Source organism: Oratosquilla oratoria, chromosome 26 (genome assembly GCF_046742065.1).
Source record: "Oratosquilla oratoria isolate Oo_2021 chromosome 26, ASM4674206v1, whole genome shotgun sequence".
In the NCBI taxonomy this organism is placed as follows: domain Eukaryota; kingdom Metazoa; phylum Arthropoda; class Malacostraca; order Stomatopoda; family Squillidae; genus Oratosquilla; species Oratosquilla oratoria.
In genome coordinates this window covers 16,578,899-16,586,398 of record NC_134802.1, presented here as the reverse complement: position 1 = coordinate 16,586,398, position 7,500 = coordinate 16,578,899, and positions in this window count along the sequence as shown.

The following is a 7,500-nucleotide window of genomic DNA, read 5'->3' as shown; positions in this document are numbered from 1 at the left end:
GCATTTACTGACATAATCAAACAGCAAATGAAAGAACAAACTGAAGACTCAGTTATTAAAGTGATGAGACAGAAGGAGAATATAGTAAGAGACTTAGCAGATAGAAAGAAATGTATAATTATATTAGGAATGGAAGAGAAACATAACCCAGATAGAACCACAAGAACCAAAGAGGAAAATGAAAAAGTAAGAAATTTACTAGAATTAGTTCAGGAAGATGAGCCAGAAATAATGAAACAAATCGAAGAGAAATTCAGGCTTGGGAAATATAGTACAGACAAGACCAGACCAATTAAGATTAAATTCAGGTCACAAACGACGGCAGAGAATATCTTATCCAAAACAGGGAAACTAGCAACAAGTGAACAATATAAAAAGGTATGGATAAAATGGGGAAATGAATAAAGAGGAAAGAGAGGAGGAAATAAGGAATAAACATGAAGCTAAGAAAAAACAAAAACGAGACCAGAACGGAGACAGAAAAACAAGAATTCTACTGGAGAGTAGTGAATATGAAATTGAAGAAATGGAACATAAAAGAGAGAAACACAAAAGAAACAGAGAATACAATGGAAATAACAGAAAGTTAAGAGTATCCTACACAAATATAGATGGATTAATAACAGGACTGAATGAACTGAACAAATATCTGAAAGAAAAAGATCCGAACATAATGGGAATTGTTGAGACAAAATTTAAAGGCCCACTACCACCCAACAGCATAGGACACAATGCATATAATTATTGGATTAGAAACAGAAAGATAAAACAAGGGGGTGGAGTTATGTTCCTGACTAAGAAGGATATAAACGTGAAGAGAGTCACATATGGGAAGAATAGAGTAGAGATGATTATGATAGAAGTAGAAGATAGAGATAAGAAGAGCAGAAAGTTTGTAATAAACTACGTGCCCCCAAAAACAGCCTCATGGGAAGAGAATGAACATAAAAGCATGTTAGAAGACACAAGAGTAACACTAAACGAGATAATGGAAGATGGAGGAAGAATAGTTATGATGGGCGACTATAATTGCAAAGAAATATGCTGGGAAGAGATGACCGTAAAGGGTGGAGAAGACTCATGGGGAAGTGTTCTACTTGAGATGATTATTGACCACACAATGACACAATGGATCCAAGAGAACACTAGGCATAGAAATGAAGAAGAACCATCGAGACTAGACCTAATAATCACATCAGAACCTAAAATAGTGGAAAAGATAGAATACCAGGCACCAATAAGCAAAAGTGACCACATATTGATAGAACTAGAACTAAATGAGAAAAATACATGAAAAGAAATGAACAATATAGAAAAGGAAGATTGATGTATGAAAAAACAAACTTTGATAAAATAAGAGAACTCTTCCAAAATGAAAACTGGGAAAGAATGCACAAAGAAGATACAACAGTAGAAGAGAAATGGAATATTTTGACAAAAATCTATAAAAAAGGAGTAGAAAAAGTATGTCCCAAGACAAAAACAAGAAAAATAATATGTAAAATGCTGGTACAACAAAAATTGTAGGGAGATAAAAGACAAAAGAGACAAAGCTTGGACCAAATAGAAGAAAAACAAAAGACCAGAAAAATGGAAAATATATACTTGTTATAGAAATGAATATGTACAAGCGTGCAGAGAGGAAAAAAGAAAATATGAAAAAGATGTCATAGAAAAATGTAAAGATCAACCAAAACTATTCTACAGATTTGTAAAAAACAAACTGAAAAACAAACAAGATTTGGAGAAATTAAGACAAGGAGTTGAATACACAGAGGAAATGGAAATGGCGGAAATTATGAACAAACATTTTAAATCAGTGTTTACAACCTGAAGAGATCGAATGGAAAGAGAAAGTCCCCCCTATGAAAGAAATAGAAGTAACAAAGAATGAAATATTGAACCACTTGAGTAATCTTGATGTCAGAAAATCACATGGACCAGATGAAATAGCAAACTGAATTTTGAAAGAATGCAGGAATGAACTGACAGACATAATACATAGCATAATAAACAGTTCTTTGAAAGAAGGTAAAGTTCCAGAAGATTGGAAAAAAGCAAATATAGTACCTATATATAAAGGAGGAAATAAAGAAGACCCTAACAACTATAGGCTAGTCTCTCTAACAAGTACAATAGCAAAGATTTGTGAAAGAATTGTCAAAAATAGATGGGTAAAATATTTAGAAAAAAAAAAAACGTGCACAATCCAAGGCAATTTGGATTCAGACAAGGACGATCATGCGTCACCAATTTAATATGTTTCTATTCAAGATTAATAGATATAATACAAGAAAGAGATAGATGGGCTGATTGTGCATTTCTAGACCTAAAAAAAGCTTTTGACAAAGTACCACATAAGAAGTTGCTTAAGAAATTAGAAACTGAAGGAGGAATACAGGGCAAACTGCTAAATTGGATGGAAGACTTTTTGCAAGAAAGAAAAATGAGAGTAGTGATAAGAGATCAACACTCAAAATGGGATGAAGTAATAAGCGGTGTTCCACAAGGAACAGTTCTGGCCCCAATAATGTTTGCTATATATATTAATGATATGGATGAAGGAATTGAAAGCTATATGAGCTTTTTTGCAGATGATGCAAAACTATTGAAAAAAGTGAACACGGAAGAAGATTGTGAATATGAAATAGTGGAAAAGATTGAATATAAGACACCAATCTGACACCGATAAGACACCAAAGTGAATCTAAAATAGTGGAAAAGATTGAATATAAGACACCCATAAGTAAAAGTGACCACGTATTGATTGAACTGGAACTAAATGAGGAAAAGTACATGAAAAGAAATGAACAATATAGAAAAGGAAGAATGATGTATGAAAAAAGAAACTTTAATAAAATAAGAGAATTCTTAAAAAAAAAAAAAAAAAACTGGGAAGGAATATACAAAGAAGAAACAACAGTGGAAGAGAAATGGAATATTTTGACAAAAAATTATAAAGGAGTGGAAAAGTATGTCCCAAGACAAAAACAAGAAATTGAGTATATAAAGTGCTGGTACAACAAAAGTTGTAGGGAGTTAAAAGACAAAAGAGACAAAGCTTGGACCAAATGTAAGAAACACAAAAGACCTGAAAAATGGAAAATATATACTTGTTATAGAAATGAATATGTACAAGTGTGCAGAGAGGAAAAGAGAAAATATGAAAAAGATGTCATAGAAAAATGTAAAGATCAACCAAAATTATTTTACAGATTTGTAAATAACAAACTGAAAAACAAACAAGATTTAGAGAAATTAAGACAAGGAGGAGTTGAATACACAGAGGAAATAGAAATGGCGGAAAGGATTACAAAGGCGGAGCATGCCGACAGGAGACCTTTTGGTCCATATCTAGGTCGGATGCGAAAAAAATCATAATAATAAAATAATAGATAAAAACTATAATGTAAATAACAAATAAAATACATAAATAAATGCATAGGTATAGTTAAATAATAAACAAACAGGTAAATAGTAAATAATAATAAATTGACATATAATTAATAATAAATGAAAATCAGACAGACAAATGATAACAAAACAAAAACAAATAATATAAAATAAATTATAATCATTACAGCATCTTGCTTAGGTGTTTATCTAAATGATTCTTAAAGCTTCGAACTGAACTACATTGCACTACCTGTGCAGGAAGTTTATTCCATTCATTAACTACACGGTTGGCAAAGTTGTTTCTACCTACTTCCAAATTGAATCTATTTCCGGACAGTTTGAGACCATTGTTTCTTGTCTGATTCTCATTCAATGTGAAAATTTTGTCACTTTTGATGTTGTCAATTCTCTTTAAAATCTTAAAGACCTGTATCAAGTTACCTCTAAGTCTACGCTTTTTTTTTTAGGGAAAACAGATTCATATGTTTTAGTCGATTTTCGTATGATTTATTTTTGATATTTGGAATCAGTTTTGTGGCTCGCCGTTGTACTTTTTCCAGTCTGTCAATGTCTTTAATGAGATTCGGTAACCATACGGAAACAGCATATTCCAAATGTGGACGAACTAACGATTTATATAGCTTGTTAATGAGTGATGGACTTTTGAAATCAAAAGATCGCGCAATCAGTCCTAGAATCTTATTTGCTTTCTCAGAGGCTGAAATACACTGCTTGGATGATTTGAGGTCGTTACTGATAATTACGCCGAGATCATTTTCACTATCCACTTATGTTAATGAATTTGCAAATAACTTCTGATTGTACTTACTGTTATTTTTACCTATGTGCATTACCTTGCATTTACTTGTGTTAAATTTCATTAGCCACTTTTCAGACCATTGCTGTAATTTGTCTAAATCTTCTTGAATATCTAATTGGTTTGAGTGATCATTTGCCACTCCGCACAGTTTTGTATCATCAGCAAATTTGGAAACAGTAGATTTTAGTCCATGGTCTATATCATTTATATATACTATGAATAGAAGTGGCCCGAGAACGGAACCCTGAGGAACTCCACTTGTAACATTTTTCCATCTAGAAGTTTTTCCATTTAAAACAACTCTCTGTTTTCGACCATTCAACCAATTACTAGTCCAACCTAATAGGCTACCACTTATTCCGTGTAAAGCTAATTTAGTAAGTAGTCTTTCGTGTGGGACGGTATCAAAAGCTTTTGCAAAGTCTAGATATATTAAATCTATATTGTTTCTTTTGTCATAATTCGAGATAACTGTGTTGTAGAATTCGAGTTAGTCACGCAAGAACGTTTCCGTCTGAAACCATGCTGGCTATCATTTATCAAACGGTTACTTTCTAAATGATGTTCGATAGCATCTCTGATGATAGTTTCCATTATCTTTCCTACGATTAAAGTCAAACTTATAGGCCTATAGTTATTTGGTTTCTTTTTGTCACCTTTTTTGAATATGGGAGTAACGTTAGCTAGCTTCCATTCTCTTGGAACATCTCCGGATATGATGGATTTCTTGAAAATAATTTCTAATGGAACAACAATCTCATTTTTCATTTCCTTTAAGATTCTTGGATGCCAACCGTCAGGCCCTGGTGTTTTATTAACTTTGAGTTTATCTATACACCTTTTAATTTTTTCTTTTGTTATATTTACCGTAGTAAGTTTACCCTAGACTTTTCACAGGTTTCAGTTTGGAATTCACTTTGAGGTGTTTCGTTTACGAATACCGAGCTAAAATAATTGTTTAAGATATTACAAATTCCTTCATTTGAATATTCAAGTTGACCGTCAGCAGATAATAGTGGACCAATGTGATTCCTAACAACCTTTTTATCTCTAATGTAACTATAGAATTCTTTGGGATTCTCCTTGGATTTATCAGCGATGTTCATTTCGTATTGTCGTTTTCTTTTTCTTATTGTCTTTTTTAAATCTCTCTGTATTGATACATAACTTTCATAGTCATTAGATGCACTCGAACACTTATATTTCTTATAAGCCTGTCTCTTTTTAGTAATACTTTTTTCAGTTTCTTTGTCGAGCCACTTTGGGCGAGCCTGATTTGGGGGACGTCTGTCCTTAAAAGGAATGTAAGTTTGAATCATCTTAGTGAGCGTATTTTGAAATATTTCCCACATCTGATCTACAGGCCTTTCGTTTAATTTTGCCTCCCAATCTGTAAGCTGAAGCTCCTGACGTAGCCCTATGAACTGAGCTTTACTGAAATCGGGTATTTTAGAAACACAAGTATCTATTCTAAAATTGTTTAGGAGTTTGAATCTAACTAAGTTGTGATCGCTATTTGCAACAGATTCACCGACTTCTACACCAGTTACCATGCTTTCGCGGCTAGTGATCAATAGACCGAGTAAGTTTCCATATCTTGTGGGCTCTTTTACATGCTGAATTAAGTAATTGTCACCAAGAAAATCAATCAAGCGACTACCTATATGGCCATGTTCAAGGGTCATCCAATCAATGTCAGTAAAATTGAGATCACCTATAATATATCAATAAATCCCGGTTGCAGAAACTAGACAGTTCTTGAAATAACAGTTTGTCGTCTGCTAATGATAATGTCTTTGGCCTATATATTACACCTATATTAATTTTTTGTCCATTTGTTTGGGTTAACTCAACCCACAAACTATTATATGCATCCTGTTTCACTTTCTCTAAAACACAAGCATGAACATTGTTTTTAACGTGCAACAGAACACCCCCACCTTCCTTGTGGTTTCTATCCTGATGAAAGTGTTTAAATCCCGCAATATTAAATTCAGCTTCGAACTCTGTACCATTTAACCATGTCTCAGTTTTGTCGTGGTGTCGTCATGTTTGTCGTGGTGACGGTCATCAACTCCATCCTCTCCCGCACCCTTAACCACCGTCAGTTCCAGGTACTGATGGACGAGGTGAACATGCAGTACAACGACCTGCTCTACTTCTGTGAGGTACGCTGGCTGAGTCGTGGGGCCATGCTGTCTCGTTTGTGCGACCTACAGCAGGAGATTGCCATCTTCCTACGTCAGAAGAACCTTCCCACGCTGATCAATTCCCTGATTCGCTGTGGCTAGCTCGACTGGCCCTGCTCGTGACAGACATGTACGCACACATCACTGCCTTCGAGGTTAAGCTGCGCTTGTGGGAGGCTTAATTGGCTTCTGGTCAGTTAGTGCATTTTCCTCGCTTTGCTGCTTGTACCCCTGACGACGTGGACCTGAACACTTGCGTTAGTGCCGTCACCTCTCTGCGTGAGGTATTTGCTTCCCATTTTGCAGCAGTCAGGGTGCTGGCTGCGGACTTCAAGCTTTTCACTGCTCCCTTTCATTTCTCCGTGGAAGACGCCCCTGCCTCCCTGCAGATGGAGTTGGTGGAGCTGTAGTGCAACAATGAAATGAAGGTGAAGTTTCGTACCTCTTCTCCGTTGTCCTTCTTCCGCGACATCGTCCTCCCTTCTAACAATTTTCAAAAATACATTGCACATGTTCAACGTATTGGCCATGTTTGGCAGCACTTACTGTTGCAAACAGCTCTTCTCCAAAATGAAGTACACGAAGTCTCACCTTCGCTCCCAACTCTCAGACCTCAATGACATTATTCTGTTGTCTACCTCAACCATCGAGCCAGACATGGAATTACTTCTTCATGGCAAACAGCACCAGCAGTCTCATTGATTTGTAGGGTGTTCAATGCAATTCTTGTATAATTCATTTATTGCATTCAATGTATTGTACAAAATATGGTAATTCTGGGGATTTCGTTTTTCACTCCGGCCCGCGGCCTCCTTCCAAAAATTTCATCTGGCCCTCACTCTGAAAAAAGTTACCCGCCCCTGTTCTAAACCATATACCACGTCAAGACACATTCACTAATACTAACTAGACACACATTACTACAACAAACACACTAAAATGATTGTATAAATCCCAAACCTATGATCTAACTGTAAACCCTACACAGATATGCAATGATAGGCATATTCATCGACATCTAGAGACTCCTTTAGAGAGAGCACCGAAAGAGACTCTCCCTTATTCAACTTTGAAGACTTCCAAAGGAGTCTAGTC